We start from the raw sequence: 19,765 nt of genomic DNA on the forward strand, positions 1-19,765 counted from the left end.
GAAGGGAGAATATTGCTGTGGAGAAGGGATGGGAATTTGGTTACCTACGAGAAAGCCGACTATGGGGAGACAATGTAGGCAAGATGGGCAGACTCGTCATGCAGAAGCCATGTAGAGATATGAAAAAGGAGTGAACCTATGGGGTAGAGTTGGGATTGGAGGTATTGCTATGAAATCACAGTTGTCTATAAGTAGATACAGAGATATGGCAATTAGTGTGTATTTATATACATATTCATATATAATGTGTATATATATTATATACTATACATTATATATAAATCATATAATATATACACATATAGATGTGTGTATATATACATATATATGTGTGTGTATATGTGTGTGTGTATGTGTGTGTGTGTATATATATATGTGTGTGTGTGTGTAGTTTCTATTGGCCTAAGGAGTAGCCCTATTAGGAGTTGTGGTCTTGCTGGAGTAGGTGTGTCACTGTGGGTGTGGGCTATAAATCCCTTATCCTAGCTGCCTGGAAGCCAGTCTTCCACTAGCAGCCTTCAGATGAAGATTTAGAACTCACAGTTTCTCCTGCACCATACCTGCCTAGGTGCTGCTATGCTCTTGCCCTGATGGTACTGGACTAAACCTCTGAATCAGTAAGCCAGCCTCAATTAATTGTTGTCCTTTATAAGACTTGCCTTGGTCATGGTGTCTGTTCACAGCAGTATTTTCCATTCCTTATCTTCTGAATTTGCTAATCTTAGCCAATTTTTGGGAGCATACAGAATAATGAAATATATGATTTCCAATGCAGTTGTTTATACCATGTTTTACTAAGTTTCAAATTCCAATTTTCTGGGGCCTTTGCAGAAGTGTTTAGGTGGCATAGCTTGGCACTGATGTTATTTGATCTCCACCTATGGGTATTTGTAGGACCAACTTGCATGCACCGCTGAATTCTGTTGCCTTGGAGCAATTCTGTGGCTTGCCTCCCTGAATGAATGTTACTTCCCCATACTCTGCCATGGACGTCATATTTGGAGCCATTCATCAATGGAAAATGCTGATTATGCACACAATGGAATATTATATAGCCTTGAAGTTCGGTCATTTGCACCCACATGGATAAGCCTTGATGGGAACCTTATGTTAAATGAAATCAGCCGGACACAGGATGTTGGAGGTTGGTTCTAATGCTTTGATTCAATAGGGAATCTGCGTGTCCAAACACTGAAGGTCCTTGTCCCCAGTTGGTTTTTGATTGATCAAAAAAGATGCCAAAGGCCAATGACTGGGCATGGGGTGAGACACTTGGAGTTGAGTGGGTAGGACGCAAAGAAGAATGGAGCAGAATCACCAGGTTTGCGGTTTGGGGGAGACAGAAAAGGAGAGCTTCAGGAGAGAGGGCCTATGAGCCATGTTCAGGTGCGAGACTGCTGACCACTTGCCTGATTGGGCCTGGGGTAAGGGACAGTGTAGGAGTCCACAGCCTTTGAGGTAGCCAAGGCATTTAAAAACAAGCTAATGTGTTTGTGTGTTTCATTTGCAGGTCCAAAGACAGCTCCTGGGAAGGTGCGCACACGCAGTCTGCGGGGAGCCAAAGTGGTGTAGCGAAAACTCACCACTACAACAGGAGACCAATACCACGGGTTTTCACTCACTTGTGGGAGCTAGATATGGTGACCTCATAGAATCTGAGAACAGAAGAGAAACCAGAGCCTGGAGAGAGTAAAAGGGTGAGAGGCGTTGAAAGGGATCATCAAATATGGAAATGCACTTAAGACAGAGCTCGTTTCTAGCGCTTTATCCTCCCGTAGGGGAAGTGTGCCTACACAAACGACTCTGAGGATTCCCAGCACAGCAAGTATGATTGTTGAGAAAGATACACTGACTACCCCACTTGATCCATTGCATATTATATTCATGTATCAAAATGTCATCATCCACTCATATGTAGGCACTTATTATATATTAATTTAAAATTTTAATGCTATTGAAACCATCACAGAGCTATGTGTGGTTAGGCATGTTGTATTCTCCATTAAGGCACACACCCAGCCAGGCAGAGTGGTCCACACTTTTTTTTTTTTTTCAAGACAGGGTTTCTCTGTGTAGCCCTGGCTGTCCTGGAACTCACTTTGTAGACCAGGCTGGCCTCGAACTCAGAAATCTGCCTGCCTCTGCCTCCCAAATGCTGGGATTAAAGGCGTGTGCCACCACGCCGGGCTGGTCCACACTTTTAATCCAGCACTTGGGAGGTAGAGGCAGGTGGATCTCTGTGAGTTCTAGGTTGGCCTGGTCTACATAGTAAGTTCCGGGACAGCCAGAGCTACATAGTGAGACCCTGTCTCCAGAGTGGGGAGGGTTGTGGGGCAGTGCCCAGGAGCATGTGCCCAGGGAGGGCTAGCCCACTCAAAGAACGAGATAACTTCTTCCTAATTTTTCATAGAAGAGCTGTATCACCCAGCAACAAATCAGATCTGTAATTTGTACAGCTCTAACCCAGTTGGCATAAAAACCATGCAAGACTTCAATGTCCAATCTCACTCAGCGCCACTAAGGGCTGTTTTTCAACTATAAATTCTTTTGCTCTGCAGGGTGTCAGGAGCCACAGGCTTGTGATCTTAGGAAACTGGGAAAATAACACTACACCATGATGATGAATGGTTAGCACATCCGGTGCCAGTGGGCTGGGCAGAAAAGAAAGATTGCATTAAATTCCAAAATGACAATCGTGTTGTTGTTGCTCCTGCTGTTTACTTTATATTGATTTTGTGTGTGTGTGAGTTTCACATCATGGATCCCAGTCCCACTCATCTCCCTGTCCTCTCATGTCTGCCCTTTGCCCTTTCAACCTTCCCACCAAAATAAAACACAAACGCAGACAAAGCATAGAAAACATCTCATGGAAGCTGTAGTATGCCACAGTGTGTCCTACAGAGTATTCCTCGGTCCACACATCTTCACTTGCAAATGTTCATTGCAATGAATTGGTCTGGTTCACGATCTCTGGCTTCTCTGACACCATCAATATTGGGTCCCCATTGGGACTCCTCCACTTGCCCTGTGTCGTAGAGATCCTGCAGCTTTGGAACAGCAGGATCTTTCATAGTCCCCAACCGTACACAGATGATACAAATTCTGGGATAGATTAACTCAGAGGCCTGGGTGGTAGCTGAACTGGTCACCCTTCTGGCTTTTCTTTACCGGCATCACTAGGGGGGCCTCTGCAGCACTGCTCAATGGTGCCATTGGCGGAAAGGAGGGTCGGCTCTCCTGCTCTCCTGCCCTCTGGCTGGCCCACTAGCAACCATGCCTCCAGAGCTGGCTGCACAATGCTGCCCAGTCAAGGTGCGGGCCCCACCCTGTCAGGTGCTACAGCCTGAGGGGCTGGGCCAGCTCCCCGACTCTCACACTCCCCGGACTGGCTCTTCCGTGCCCTCACCGACAAGACCAGCTCTACTGTGTTGCCCACGGGGATGCAAGGCCTGCTCTCCAGAGTGCTGGTGAGCTCTAAGGCAAGCCATCTAGCACTCATGACCATGCTGGGGGGGGGGGGGGTGAGGGGATAGGGGGCATCACCTCTAACACCTGTGCTACCCCCCACAGTAGACGAGTTAATAGGGCCAGCCCCCCCCATACTCATGCCCTCGGGCCGGCTCACCCACACTCCTACTACCAGGACCAACTCCACTGTACTGCCTGGACAAGGTGCAGGCAGGGCCTACTCTGCCAGTGAGAGAAAGGGCAAGCTCTTCAGAGCGCAGCATCCAGTGAGGGGTGACTGATGTGTTTATAAAAAGATAAAGAGAAGGGGGAATATGTTCTATGGAGGTGTGGAGAGGTATGGGGGAAGGGGATGTCTCAGCGGGCCCATGCCAAGGCATCCCTTCCCCCTGAGGGACCAGCCACACGACGGTATAGAATAGAATAGAGTTTATTCAGGGCATGGAGAGGGGAGTTAAAAGGGTAGTAGAGGCAGAGAAAGCGAGAGTAGAGAAGTAGAGGACTAGAGGCCAGCCATGAGCATGTGGAGACGTCAAAGGGAATGGAGAGAGAAAGGGAAGGGGTGAGGGGACAGAGTGGGAGCAAGAAGGCAGCAAGAGGATGAGGAGGGGGCAAGCAGCCCCTTTTATTGAGGGTCAGGGCTACCTGGCTGTTGCCAGATAACTGTGGGGTGGAGCTTAGACAGAATGCTAACAGTTACCATGACGCCAGTCATGACGCCAATCATGCACAGCTCCTAGACATCCACATGGTCCCTGGTGGATGCCCCAACCAAGGACACCCCCATGTTTTCTGGTGTTACTATGAGTCATAGACATGGACTCCTACCGCTGCGTAGCCACGTACTCAGACTTGGCCCTCAGCAGCAGCTCAGGCTGGGGCCTCACCATGGCCCGAGGTGGCAGGGCTGGCCACTCACAACTACTACTCGCCACCCTCAAGTCTCCTGTTCCACCCTGCTTCACAGTATTCAGGCTGCTCTGCTTCTCTTTCTAGCCAATCTGACCATCACGTACTGGCACACTGTGGTGGCTCCCACTGCAGGTTGGCCACACAGTTGGTGGACCTCCGTGCTAAGGCCAGTGTCCGTGGACTGACACTGAAACTGAGGTCAAACCTTCCTGTCTCTAAGTTGTTTTGCCTCGGGTTTGGTTTGGTTTTGGTTTTGTTTGGGGGTGGGGAGGGAGTTGTTTGTGTTGTTTGTTTTGTTGTTTTGTTTTATTTGTTTGGGTTGTTTGTTTGTTTGTTTGCCTTAATGACAGAACCCGACTAACACAAAAACTTTGGAAACAGCAAATACCTTCTAGCTCCATCTTCCTCCACAAAAAGGGGTTAAAAAACAAAACAAAACAAACAAACAAAACAAGAAATGCAGCTCCTAGGCATATCTAGACAAATGCTTATAAAACCTAGAACAGCCAGTGGAACCATCAAGGAAGCAATGTACGTGTCAAATGGAGAAAGCTATTGGAGGGTTAAAGCTAAACGTGACAACTGTGACAGGCTGGTTAATATACCCATGCATACATTGCCATACCGGGATCTCTGAAACCTGTGTTTCCCATTACAGAAGTCACTTCATGAGTGACTAAAGACCTTGAGATGAGGTTATTATTCTTGATTGTCAGGGATGATAAACTCAACATTCTCAGAATACAAACTATGAATAAAGTTTTGTGAAGAGATTTCTGAGTGCTTGTGAGATAACTTCAAGGAAACGAGACAAAAGCCTTCTAACCTGATTCTCCATGACGTGGGTTCTTCCTGGAACATACTCTCATGTCCTTCCCAGCTGTAGTAAATCGGAGAGGACTTTGCTTCAGATTAATCATCATCTTGCTTTCATTACTCAGTGTTTCCAAGCACAGGTTAGCCTTGTGGCTGTACACAGCCTAAACTCACCAATTTTACTCCTGACTTTGCTTAACTAGCCCTCAGGACATAAATTGTCTGAGACTTTAGTCCACCTTATTTCTAGGCCACCACTCTCCCGGGTTCACACCAACTACAGCAGTAAATGCACTGTAATTGCAGAGATCCTTGGAAGGTGTCTTGACCATCTTCTTGTTGCTGTCATAAAATACCCTGACCAGAGCAACTTGGGGAAGGAATGGTTTGTTTGGGGCTCACATCCAATACAGTCACTCATGAGTCACAGCAGCAGGATCTTCAAGCGTCTAAGCTCAAATCATCTGCTGCTCAGGTAGGTTTCTCAAGACCGCAGACTAGGCAATGGTGTCCCCCAATCAGGGTGAGTCTTGACAGGCATGCCTAGAGACTTGTGTCTTTGATGATTGTAGATTCTATTGGGTTGACGATCAATAATAACCATAGTAGAGGGAGTCACTGGATCAGAGTCAAAGATTAGAAAATACGATGCCGCTGTCTTTGAAGTTGGAGGAAAGATACTACCAGCCAAGTAGTACAGGTGGTGCATCTGGAAGCTGGAAAGAATGAGGGAGGGACACTCAGAAAGAAGACAGCCTTCCCAACACCTTCATATTAATTAGCTCAAGGAGACCAACTTTTAGAATCTGTCTTTTACAGCCATGAGATAATAAATTCACATTGTGTGAGCCTCTAGGTTTGCTGGGATCTGCTAGAGCAATCAAGGTGAGGACTCACAGAAGAAAAGGCTCGTTGTTCCTTACAGGGGAACAGGGCTGCCTCATAAGACGTGCTAGGGAGGAGAACAGTCTGTGGGAGACACCCAGGGGAGCGTATGCAATGCATGCCGCATGGCCCTGTTATGTGATTTGAGAGTTTGCTTCTGTGGACAGTGAACAGTAACCTTGCAAACCTTACAGGAGCAATTGGTGGGAGTAAATTAATGTCTCTTGGGGCAAATATCTTCCCTGTTTCGGAGATGAAGTTAGCTCCCCATCAACTCAATTTGGTACACAGACAGCCCCATTTCTCAGCATCTGTTGAGTCTCCTGTCATCCTGCGGGCTGCCCCTAAGTTCAAGACACCTGGAAACCTTCACTCCAGCCCCTGAGGGTCCCTCCAGACCTTGGTTTAAATTAGACCTCTGCCTGTGTCCCTGTACCCTCTCATCTAGATTGGACCTCCTAATATCGGCCTCTGGCCTGCTTCATGAACATTTCTCTGCTTTATGACAAATGTGGATCTGGTGACCACTTTCTGTGACCTTGCTCTTATGTCTTTGAGCTTATGCAGACTTCTCAGACCTAGGCTTTGATTCAGCCTTCAAGGTCTCCTTTCACCTCTCAGACTTGCATAAAAGTAACATTCACTGCTAGGTCTTAGACCTGGCAGTGTGAGCATCCCCACATCAAAAGGAAGGTCTTTATCTTCAGCAACCTGAATAAAACAGAAGACACAATGAATTTCCTGTCTATTTCTGTGCCAGGAATTATGTTAGTTCCACTGCAAAGATATATGATGTATATGTGTGAATGTATGTATGTATGTATGTATGAATGAATGATTTGATTATAGAAGACACCACAAGAGATAGCCAGATACTGTGGACTATAATCACAGCATACTCAGAGGCAGAAGCAAGAGAGCTGGGACCTTCAGGACCTATCAAGACCTTGTCTCAAAAAGCGAAAACCAACCAACAGATCCCAGGGAAGGTTAGAGTTCAAAATATCAGTGCCCTAGACCTCCTACCTTGAGAACACACCATCCTTTTTAAATAACTGTTCTCCATAGACCATGAACGTGTTCATGTAGCAAATGTGGCAATCATAGGGCCCCTGTGTTTCAACCCGAGTGGGTTGAGCAGATCAATGTCCTTCCCTCAACCCCATCCTGGCAATCAGCCCAAGACTGGACAAATGACCCAAGTCAGCAGCTAATCATAGAGTAGCCCGTTGCCAGAGTGTTGCCATAGAAACTGGAGGGAGGAATGTTTCCTGAAGGAGGTGAGGGAGCAAGATGAAGGCAGCCAGGTCTCTGATCTCATGAGAAAACCTTGATGACGAGAATAAAGTAGGTCAAAGACCAGAGAGTCATAGCAAGAACATGAGCTTTGACAGCATTTCAGTCCCATGGGAAGCACAGTGCTTGCAAGTGCAGGCCTAACATCCGAGTGCCCAGGTGACAATGGAGAACTTGTCTTCTCTGGAGTTGAGGTTCCTGTTTGTATAGAGAAGGTTACAGTGGCATTTAGCTCATGGAGATAATAGAATGAAAGGAATCATCCTTATAAAGCACCTTGAACAATGCCTGACACATGGTCATCTCACAGTAAATAACAAATAATAGGGCAGACAAAATGGCCCAGCCAGGAGAGGAGCTTGCCACAAAGCCTGAAGATCTGAGTTCAAATCCTAGGCCTCCACGTGGTAGAAGGTGAGAACTGACTCCTGAAAGTTGTCCTCTGATCTCCACAAGGGTTGCCATAGCATGCAGCCCCTCAACACACTTTAAATAAATGCAACAAGTAAAGGTATTTTATAAATATAAACTCTTCTAGTTGCCCACAAGACTATCCGTACCCTTGTCCTGATTTTGATTCAGTTCCCAGAGCAAATAGCTTCCACATTTTGCCTGAGCTAGTAGTTGGCCTCTGTCACTGATGACCTGAAGAGTCCTGAGAGACATAGTTGTTTCCCTGAATTCCTAAACCCCGTGAAATACTTAAATGAAGAAAAAAAAAAGTTTCCATAGTTGGGCAAGCTTGGGCAACATTTAGCTATTTGCTGCATTTTAATTTATACATTTCTCCCTCTTTGAGAGTCACATTAACACACAAAGGCCATGAGAAGCGTACAATTCAAAAGCCAGGGGATTTTATTCCACAGAACAACTCCAAATATATTTAACTGCAAGCTGTCTTTCTTCTTGCAAACTCTCCGAGTTCTTCTCAGGTAGCTTCCCAGCAAGTATGCTTTGCTGAGGTGGATGGAGCACCCTGGGAAGACAACTCAAGAGCCTTCAGGGCTGAAGCTGAGGCCAGTTCTGCTCGACTCTATGACAGGTGCTCTTTTGGCAACTCTGTTCCCAGGCAAATATACATGATTGTCATTGAGCATTTGAAGGGCGGGTGCTGAACATGCTGGTTTCCATTTTATGTTGTTCTCAAACTGTGTTACTGTCATAGCTTCAAGAGCTTGCCTTCAAGATGCACATACACCCTGAAATTTTAAGTGGCAGAATTAAAATGTTTTTTGTAACAGTTTGGAAAAAATTATCTGAGACATATACAGGCCTCTTAGGTAAAAGATATCAAGAAAGTTCGCTTTTACTTTCTAGTAGCCAATAGAAAGACAGCATGTAGTTTAGGAGAATTTGGACTCACTCATATTGCATGCCCATTCATTTTTATTTGTAGAACAGCCAAATCATTATAAAAGTCACCCTCACGTCCCTCTGGGCTAAATACTAATGTCTAATTATGCAAAGTTGTTTGTATTCACCTTTAGGTCAAATCTGGGCCGTGGGTATCATTCTTATGATTACTAATAATGGTAATTGATTGTTGGGCCCAAAGAATTGTCAGAAGGGGACTTTTGGTCCTAGGAGGAGACTTAGGTCCCTCTGGCAGCCTTACAATCTAAATTAGACTGTGTTGTATAACAGTATTAGGCATCTGATACGGGACTTGCCAAATTTCATGGCTTCAGGCTCACGGAATGTACATCCCTGTTCCAGGGAGGCTAAATATTTTTCCAAATCAGTAGATAAAACAAACTCCCTGACCTCAACTTACTTCCTGGCGCCTGGAGTCCTGAGTAGCTCATGAGGAGTGTCTGTCTGCTATCAAGTGACAGGACACATTCAGACTGGCTCCTGCACTCGGGACCGTGTGGTACCTGATCCCCGTCTCCATCTTCAGAGCTAAGATTTTGGCCACAACTTAAGTTCTGAGTCCAGAGGGCAACAGGCCAGAGTTAGATACCATTATACACCATTGAATCAGGCCTGAAGGGCAACTGGGGCTTCTTGGTGTGTGAGGCAATGTGCTGCATCGAGAGGCCACTGAAGGCCAGTCATCACAGACCCTGGCAATGACGTCACACCTGAAATGGAGAGAAGGCTATAAGACTGTCTTAAGGGCTTATAAAGCCAACCAAGAAGGGAGTTAATCCATGAACGGGAACATGAAGCTCCCTACCCAAAGGCTCATTGAGTAAGCCCCTTGACTCTTACTGACATCCACTGACTACATTAGACACTGTCATATAACAGATGACACAGAACTCAAGGGAATGTTAGGTGAGAGAAGGTGGTTTCCACAGGTGGTCTGAAAGATGAAATAAGTTAATAGCCAAGGGGAATTGTAGGGATTAGAAAGCCTGGAGAGTATGAGAGAGAATGGAAGTTAATTTCTCAACATGATGAAGTCCCGTAGTCCTTCAAGAGATCTAGACCATAGTAGAGCCTGTTTCATTTATTTTAAGTTCCCCAACTCGGTCAGCTTTCCCTTTTCCAGTCCATTCCACTTGCTTTTAAGATTCCACTGCATTTGCATGGGGGTGGTGAGCTGTGATAGGCAACCTGGTCTCTGGTCCAGCTCAAACTTAAAACCCCAGTGACCCAGCAGGTGAGGTGTTTGGCCACACCCCTTGGGCTCCTGGCTCCTGTCATATAGCTACCGCCTCCTACAGCCCTCCCACCCAGCCCACCGCAGACAGGTCTGTGGCCATCAGTCACGTAGGAGCAGCACCAAACCCTCCCACATGCAGATAAGGTATCTCCAAGGTCTCAGACCAAGCCAATGAGAATGTCCTCCTGTCAGACCCTGACCCACCCCAAAACTGTATTAAGTGTGTGAGAACTACTCCATCATCTGAGAGCCTCTGTTATAGGAGCTGTAACACTGCTGCTTGGGAAGAGGTCTGCTCTCCTGAAGTGCCACCTGAAGCTCCCTCATACTCCTCACTGACTAGGAAGTCTCTCCTCGGCCCAGCCAGGCCAGATTCAGCACAGGGTGATGTAGAGTAACTGAGACAGCAACTGCAGAGACAGAGGTGGAGCCAGCTGCAGCATTGGAGGCAACATAGACGACTCCTCCTTCCTGCTTGCATTCTCTCCCCTCTGCCTGAACCGTCAGGGTAGGGCCAGAGATCTCTCTGGAAAGCCTCCAGTACACAGGCCCACACATTTGCATAGGCTACACACAGAGAGAGAGAGAGAGAGAGAGAGAGAGAGAGAGAGAGAGAGAGAGAGAGAGAGGGAGAGAGAGAGAGAGACTTCTGCCTCTCCCTGTTTCCCTGTAAGTAGGTTATGTTTAACCAGAAAGCAGGCATTTGTTCCTTATCTTTACCGAATCATTAAACACAACATTTTCCTTCTGGCTCTTCTCACTGGACATAGGGACTTGTACAGCCATATTTTTCCTATTCACATCCTACCTCAAAGGCCTGTGACTAGCCCAGGAACTCATATTCTAAAGCACACACAACCAATGTCAGCTCAAATTGTTAACATCACACAACCATCCTTCTCCCATAATGTGCTATGGCTAAACCACCTACAATGATCCCTCAGAAAATGACTCAACCCACTGATGGCCATGACTGGAAACCTTCAGATGATAGAATGAGGCAAGGTCATCACTTGCCACTTCTCCATCCTTCAGGACCTGTGTGGTACCCTGCTGTGCACACATGTGATCCTTGGTGAACCTATGGTAGACTGAATGACAGAGGAACTCAAGACATCATTGGATTGAAGAGATTTTTTTTCGTAGCTGTCATCATGACTGATTACTTCTGTGTTAGTTAGGGTTTCACTGCTGTGAACAGACACCATGACCAAGGTAAATCTTATAAAGGACAACATTTAATTGGGTCTGGCTTACAGGTTCAGCGGTTCAGTCCATTATCATCAAGGTGGGAATATGGCAGCATCTGGGCCAGCATGACACAGGAAGAGCTGAGAGTTCTACATCTTCATCTGAAGGCTGCTAGCAGAATACTGGCTTCCGGGCAGCTAGGAGAGGGTCTTAAAGCCCATGCCCACAGTGACATACCTGCAACAAGGCCATACCTCCAAATAATGCCACTCCCTGGGCCAAGCATATTCAAACCATGACAACTCCAAATTGAAATCATAAAAAATAAACCACCTTTTTAATGAGTTTTAGTCCCATTTTATGATATTGTAACATAATTACATTTCTCTGTTCCCTTTCCTCCCTCCTCTCATACACACCTTTCCACTCTTCTTCAAATTAATAGCCTCTATTCTTTACTAATTATTACATGCACATATGTACATACAAACATATTTCTAAATATAGCCTGTTCAGTTCATATTATGCTATTGTATGTACATTTCCAGGGCTGACTATTTGGCACTGGACAACCAGTTGGTGTGTTCTTCCCTGGAAGACCAGCTTTCCCTATCCCTGTCTTCCACCATTGCACATAGCTCCCTGTATAGGGTTGAGCTTCTTGGGTTTCTCTCCCTCCAGTTTGCCATGGTCATTGCTATCATCCTTGTTCATCTCATGTTTTGACGGTCATGTTGGTGAGACTCTATGGGTATAGTTTTTGATATTACTAGGAGTTATAATCTCACAGCAAACCCTCTGATCTTCCAGCTCTTACAATCTTTCTATCCAGTCTTCCGCAATGTTCCCTAAGCTGGGCTGTTGGGAGTGTTTTGTAGATGTGTTCTGCATTTTGGTTGATGGTGGTTTTCTGTAATGGTCCCAACCTGTTGCAAAGAGACATTTTCTTGATGAGGGGTGAGTACTACACGTATCTTCAGGCATAAGGACAGATGTTTGATTGTTTGAAGTAGCACTGGGGAGTGTGTCTGTCTCCCAGGCTTCTTCTACCATTGTCTGAAAGCAAACATAAAACAAAGCTTTCTTTTGAACATCTGTCCATCTCCACTAGTTCTGTGATGGCTTGAACAGTAGAGTGTGCAGCAGATCTCCAGAGAGAGGGGGACCCTATGATCAAACAGTGACAGTATCTTTGTGGTTTAATGGCATTTTCTTTTCTGAGAAAGAATTTATTTCTTGTATCTGCAAATGCATTGGTGGTGTTTTACAACATTGCTCCATAAGCTAATTTGTTTGAAGTCTGAAATGAGGCTCAAACACCTAACATATTACCTGGAACATATTAGCCCCTTGGTCATTATTTTCCACTTGAGCAGCAGGTCAGAAGAAAATGATAATGATGTTCCTGATGTTCAGCCTTGTAATGGTTAGGAATGAGAATATTGAATTTGTCCCTGTAAGCTAACGTGGGAGTTCTTAGCTGAGGCCACACAACATTCCCACAATAAATGTTGCCTATTGCAATGAAATTTTTAAAAATGAGAAATGCAGACTGTTGCAACAGCTGAACACTGCAAGCTCCCTCTGCGCTTGGGTGAAATGTGCTGATGTTTGCCTCAGTTTGACTCAAGTTTCTCAACGCTCTTGGCATCATGTCAAAAAATCATAAAAAACAACAATGTTCAGCAGAACATCTGAGTCATAACTAAGACATAATTCTGGAATTCAAAATGCAAATGCACCATTTTTATTATGCTACCCAAACTAACAAATAAATACAATATAGTGATACAAACTAAATAGAAGTTCATTGAGATGTATAGCCTTTGGACCTGATTAATGTTGGTTCATGATGTTTTTATTTGCAAGTTCTTTTTAATAAATTTTAATAACTATAAAAATAATAGTTAATAAATGTAAAAATATAGCAATTTCTCAGTGCTGAATTATTAAGTTAAGTACCTTCTTTTCTGTTCAGTTTGTTTGTTTGTTTGTTTGTTTGTTTGTTTGATTTTGAAACGGGATCTCATATAGACCAGGGTGGCCTCAGAGTCCGCTGCAGCAGTTCATAGCCCTGAACACCTGATCCTCTGGCCTCTATCTGTCCAGTGCTGAGATTACATACATATATCTCCATGCCGTCTGTGCAGAGCTGGGAGTCTAATGTGGTCCTACTGCATGCTTGGCAATCTCTTAAAAGCTGAGCTACATCCCAGCTCTACAGCAGCTACTTCCTCTAAACTGCTCTGTATCATTTGAAAGTTGTCTCTAACTCATGTTAAGTCAGACCAGTGGATTGAACTGGACCTAATTGATCCACAGAGCACAATAACACCATGGCACGTTAAGCAGTTGCTATATAGCCCTTCATCATCTAACATAGCAACACACCTGAGTGTGATACCTATTACTGCTTGCCTACTTGACTACATCTGGAATTCACTAAGATAAAGTCACCAGGCATAGCTGTGAGGAGTTCTTAGTTCTTGGATCATTTGAAGTAGGATGACTCACCTTAAGTCTGGATCATTTGTGGTCGGAAGACCCGCCTTAAATCTGGGCCACACCTTCCTGCAGCAAAGCCCACGGAAGCACGAAGCTTCTGTCCTTTGCCTGTTTGCTCTCGGTCTCAGTTCACTGGCATTAGAGCCTACTTCTTCAGGATTATGACATATACTGAAGACCTGCTGAGACATCCAGTGTTGTGGACTGGACAGCTACAGGATTCTTGGATTTACTCACTGAGAGATGGCCATTATTGGACTAGTGGACCACAGCCTGTAAGCCACTCTAAATCCCCTTTAAGTGCAAATGTGTATATGTATATATATACACACATATACGTGTATACATGCATGCATATACAGGTGTACATATATATACACACATTATATACATATATACATATGCACATACATATAAACATACACACAAACACACATATATATATATTCTATCAGCTCTGTTTCTCTCATGAGACCTTTGACTATTAATATATGTAACAACTAAGAATGTAAGATGTGACTAAACTACAAGATAGGATTTTTTTCAATTCATTTCTACTTAATGGCTAAATTAAAATCTTAAAAATAATAACATAACATTCTATTGTATAATTCTGCCCCAAATCAAGTGAGATTATGATGCTTCTGTAGGGTCCCTGCCTTTCCTGTGTGTCCTAATCAGACCCTGTATTCTCTTTAAGAAAAGCACCAAGGTCAACCTCTCTCTCCTACACAGTCATGTTCTTTGTCCTTTTCTCTCAAGGGCATCCTCGCTTCCTAAGGCCCATGGGGCACCTCCTGATGCATTTCACCCTCTCAGGGGAGGAGTGAGTGTGCATCAAATGCCCTAGAACCCCTGTGCTTTCCCACAGAGGTCAATCTGGGTCTTAAACGAGTTGGAGACAAGTAAGCCACCCTAGAGAACTCGTCTAAAGACTTGTTGATCGTGTCTTCTCTACAATGGTAGTGTGAAAATGACTTCCTAGTGATTGTCACTGGTCACTGTGAGCTAAAGAGAAAAAGAGTGGTGGGTTTTGAATTGTTTGGCCTGGTCTCTTCACGAAAGTAACAGAGGAGGTATCTACGCATGGGAGAAGCCACCCAGAAAAATCCGTCCAAATCAAGATGCCTGTTCTGATTTCAAGGAAAATGAGTGTGGGCCAGCATTTGCATATGTTTAACAACATATTTCAGTTTTATAATCTCACCGGACACGGACACAATGGTGACTAGCAAGGACAAATAATCAAAGGCAGATTTGCTTCAGACCCCACTTAGCAAGGACAAATAATCAAAGGCAGATTGCTTCAGGCTCCACCCAAACAGGCTTTAGAGAGTTCCCAAAGCTGGGTGCTGCATATACCTCTACCAAAGTGCACTTTCTCTACTGTCCACTCTTTCTTCTAAAATACAATCTAAACCACTTCTCGTAGACCTTTCTAAGTAAATATCGCATTCTAACCAAGGACTTAAATGTGAGGATATAGCTGATAGCGTCACACAGTGAGCTGGTTTAGTCAGCTAGTTGCCTTCCACAGTCCGACTTGTAATCAGTTCAACTTCCCAGTGGTGAGGAAAGGGGAATTTTATAGAAAGTGTTTTTCAAGTATATGACCACTCTTATTTTTATTTTTGCTTTTGTTTTTTGTTTTGTTTTGTTTTTGTTTTTGTTCTTTGTTTTTTGAGACAGGATTTCTCTGTGTAGCCCTGGCTGTCCTGGAACTCACTCTGTAGACCAGGCTGGCCTCGAACTCAGAAATCCACCTGCCTCTACCTCCCAAGTGCTGGGATTAGGGGCGTACACCACCACCGCCCAGCTTATATGACCACTCTTGGTTTTCACTTTCAGTTCAGTATTCAATAATTGACATAACCAAGTCAATATCGTATTATAAAATATCGTATTATAAAATAATATAAAATTAGATTTTGTTCAACATTAGTGTAATGAAAGTGTTCTGAGCAGGTTATAGATTCTGAGCTAACCACTGGGACCTCAAATTGCAAAGTAAATCCGAGAGCTGCATCTTCCCATCCTAACACTCGGGCATCTCTGGAACTCAGACATCCAGCATGTGCAATTTCCTGAGTCTGACTGTGAGCAAGTTTATCCTTCCCTCAAGACATCCCCACTGCTTAGCTGAGAATTCCTATGGGGAGAGGCATCCTTAAGACTTGAGGTATCCATCCTTGCGCCGGGTACCCTCTGCACCTACTGGAAATCGTGCCATAGACCCTGACTTGTTTTCTCAGTGTTTCCATGAAATGTCCTGACTCTAAAACCAGTGGGACACTGGGCATTGAAGCCCCATTGCCAGAGGAATTTGTGGAATTTTATTCTGTGGAAACAGAGTTACAAAATTTTAAAGCTAGCAGAAACCTTCCAAGTCCAGTCCTGCCAACGGTCAGATGAACCGAAGCCCTTTACTGAGGGCTACTGTACTGTACACCACGGCAAACAATCATCATTATCGCCCAGAGTTTATGGCCTGAACTTGATTTCTACCATCTTAGAGGGTTCTTCTAGGTAGCACCACACCATAAGGTATTCTAGAATATGAAGCGGGATCTTTATTTGTCTGAGTCACAGTTATTCCAGTAACTCAAGCAGATCCTGGTATATAATGAGCTCAGTAAAGAAAAAGGAAGAGTTGGGGGGGGAGGAAGGAAGAGAGGGAAAGGAAGGAAGGAAGAGGGAGAAAGGAGAGGGGGGAGGAAGGAAGAGAGGAGGAGGGAGGGAGGGAGGAAAGGAGGGAGGAAAAAAGGAAGGGAAGGAGGGACAGGACATTGCACTGGGTGGCTGGCAGGGGGTAAAGCATTGCTGAAACTTGGAACAGGAGAAAAATGGGGGCACTTGCTCAGGTTTCTCTCAGCCCTTTAGCCCCATATTTCTCATATCAATAATAACAATATCATTCCGATCACTAACCTTAGTATCTTACCTTTCAGAAAATAAGTTGAATGATTTGACACCAAGTGGCACGCCACTGTGAGGATTCATAGAACACTGTGAAGTTTTTGGTTGAGCTTTAATTCCATTTTCTATTGTATATTAAGTTGAAAGTACTGTTGAAGAAAAGCTTAGCTTATTAGAGCCTTTGACTCAGTCAGTCCGATGCCAGGAGGAGAGTTGTTGGGAAACAACTTGGAGCTGCCATATCAAAGGCCCAGTGTCCACCAAGGCAACTCCAGTGCCAGCAATGTGGGCAACTCACATGGGGACAGGATTCCTGCTGTCGGACTCTTGCAGCACCGTGCCCAAATGGATTCCAATTCCAGTGGCATCCAGTTAGCAACCTGCCCCTCAGATAGGTCTCAAATTTTTCAGTGTGCCCAAGTATGGGCTGATTCTCAAAGCCGGTTCCAAGGGTGATAAGAAATGTGTGTATAAAATAGTCTGGGTCCATTCCATGACTCATCATCCTCAGAAATCACGCATGCTCCTGTGGCCAGAAACATCGTCTGGAAAGAGGAAACTGGCACTCGGGACATGACCATTCATTGACCTCTGTGCGCTGGGCTTACCACACATACTGTGGTCTGAATCTGACTCATGAGAGCCCAGGCTGGACCCTCTCACAGCTGACCTACACTACAGAAGGCCAGTAGCAAGTTCAGATCAGCCATGCTCACACTACACGCTATCGTGCTGTCAAGTGGGATACTTGGTACTTGAAGACCTCGTGGATCAGCTGAAGGGCCAGAAATCAAGTACATCAAGAAGTCTGAGTCTGGTGCCATGGTAAGAGGAGGGCAAGCAGTAGACGGGGGAGCAGAAGCAGGAGGCCCGTAGCACCGAGTTCAGTGTGGCCTGGGCCCACTATATTTGTCTTCCAGCCAGCACCATGGCCAGCTGCTCCTAGGATGGTAATGTACTCACCTGGACATGGGCACTGTTACCACAAGGTTGCTACATGGAGGGAGGGAGACACAACCTGGTCTATCACAGCTAGCACCCTTGCTGTCTTATGCAGAGACAGTAAGGTGACCCGGTGGAAGGAGTTGATGGACAGGAAGTGTGAGTACACCGGTGGTGTCAGCAAGGGCTGGGGTTCTGTGTCAGCATCAGCAGAGCCGGGAGTGGCATCGGGCAGGCTTTGAAACCCCGTGTGCCATTCGCAGGATGACATTGTAAGACAGCTAACCTGACACATGAAAAGAAGAGCTCTCGCCTGCACTGAGAGTACTTTCCCAGGAACAGTTATAAACATGACCAGATTGACAGTGCATCTTGCTGAACATGACTCCTTGTGGTCTATAATCCACTGCTCAGCTGAAAGAGCTCATAAAGAGGAAACTAAAACGACTTCAAATCTATTATTTAGGATGCATAATCCCAGCACTTGGGAGGCAGAGGCAGGCGGATTTCTGAGTTTGAGGCCAGCCTGGTCTACAGACTGAGTTCCAGGACAGCCAGGACTACACAGAGAAATCCTGTCTTGAAAAACCAAAAAAAAAAAAAAAAAGATGCTTGGGCCAATGTTGTGTACCGTCAGTTCATAGCTTGTGGGAGGGGGGGTTTCCTAAGTAATTAAATAGGATGGGAGAGTGATCTGGCTGTAGCATCTGTCACTCTGTTGATTGCCAGAGTCGCTTTGACTTATCTGGCTGGCTAGGCTGGTATCCCTTCCAAAGCCATTCTGTTGGCTGGACCTTCCCCAGTAGAGGGGGGCCAAGGGTATTCAAGTAGCTTTCATCTCTTGATAGACCCTCCAAATAAACTCTCAAAACACAAAGTAATTAAATAAGATCATTTTGTTTATGGGACCAGAGACATGGCTCAGCACTTGCCAAGACCTGCATTGTGGAAGAAGGGAACCATCATAAGTTGTCCTCTGACCTCCACATGCTCGCTGCGACATGGGCAGGCATGCTTGTGTACTCTCTGTATCTCTGTATCTCTATCTCTCTCTTTCCCCCTCATTCATGTGCACATGTGTGTGTGCACATTAAACAAATACAATAAAAAAAAAATTTTGAAGTCGGGCTGGTGAGCTGGCTCTGGATAAGAGCACTGACTGCTCTTCCAAAGGTCCTGAGCTCAGATCACAGCAACCACATGGTGGCTCACAACCATCCATAATGAGATCTGACGCCCTCTTCAGGTGTGCCTGAAGCTACAGTGTACTTATATATAATAAATAAATAAATCTTTGGGCTAGAGTGAGCATGGCCAGAATAAGCAGAGGTCCTGAATTCAATTCCCAGCAACCACAAGATGGCTCACAACCATCTGTACAGCTACAGTATACTCATATATACATAAAATAAATAGATTAAAAATATTTTTTTTTAAAAAAAGAGTATGGATATCAACCCATGACATTACTTCTGTGGAGAAAAGTGTTCACATTGGGTGCCTTAAAAAATAATAATAAGTCAAAAAAGTCTCTGACTCACCGAGCAGGGGTGGCACACACCTTTGATCCCAGCACCAGAGGCAAGCAGATCTTTAGCTCCAGCCCAGCCTGATCTACAGAGCTAGTTCTAGGACAGCCAGGGCTCCACAGAGAAACCCTATCTCAAAAGAAAAAAGAAAAGTCAAAATAATAAGCAACCATTTTATCATGTTTAGAAGGTAAGGATTAGGCTTATTTTAGAGCCTAAAAGCAATGCTGAATTATTAAAACAGGACTTATGAAACTATGAATAAAATAAGCAGGTGGTACCCCATTGTTTGTCTAGTTTGTTCTTGGTTTTGCTTTCCATTTAGTTTGGTTTGGTTTTTCCACGAGTGATGAAAAAATTTTATCCAAGGTCTGACCGTGGCTTTGCTGCCACCTTCTGGCAAAAAAGTGAACACCTTAGGCTATTTGATGACACCGAGTTTCTATAATTTTGTTTAAATTGTGCATTTATTTCAGTTCATCTACTACCACTAAAAATGAAATTTGTTAAAAAGGTAGAGGGAGCACCGAGGGAAAAAAGGTCTTCTTCCAACACATAAGAAAATTCCATTTCTAAACTGTTTTTAATACTGAGTGCCCAGCAGTGGCAGGAAAAGAAAAATGGTGGCCACAAATATAAGCAGAAAATTTGGACGAGAAGGTTAAGGAAAGCCCGTGTGTTGGTTTGAATGAGA

At 44.8% G+C, this 19,765-nt stretch overlaps 1 long non-coding RNA gene and 1 pseudogene across 2 annotated transcripts; one reads left to right on the forward strand and one right to left on the reverse strand.

Moving 5' to 3' along the window:
• Positions 1 to 8,255: 8,255 nt before the first annotated feature.
• Positions 8,256 to 17,090, reverse strand: Gm34618. Of its 2 annotated transcripts, none has more exons than XR_383841.4 (3): positions 16,626 to 17,090; positions 9,152 to 9,461; positions 8,256 to 8,576 (listed from the first exon to the last, which is right to left on the reverse strand). It is a non-coding gene; the product is annotated as a predicted gene, 34618 (long non-coding RNA). The 2 variants fall into 2 exon arrangements; XR_875041.1 differs by lacking the exon at positions 16,626 to 17,090 and adding an exon at positions 11,246 to 11,267.
• Gm21997 (predicted gene 21997) lies at positions 16,883 to 17,763 on the forward strand (annotated as a pseudogene).

The sequence above is a fragment of the Mus musculus genome, chromosome 15 (assembly GCF_000001635.26).
Source record: "Mus musculus strain C57BL/6J chromosome 15, GRCm38.p6 C57BL/6J".
NCBI classification, from domain to species: Eukaryota; Metazoa; Chordata; class Mammalia; order Rodentia; family Muridae; genus Mus; species Mus musculus.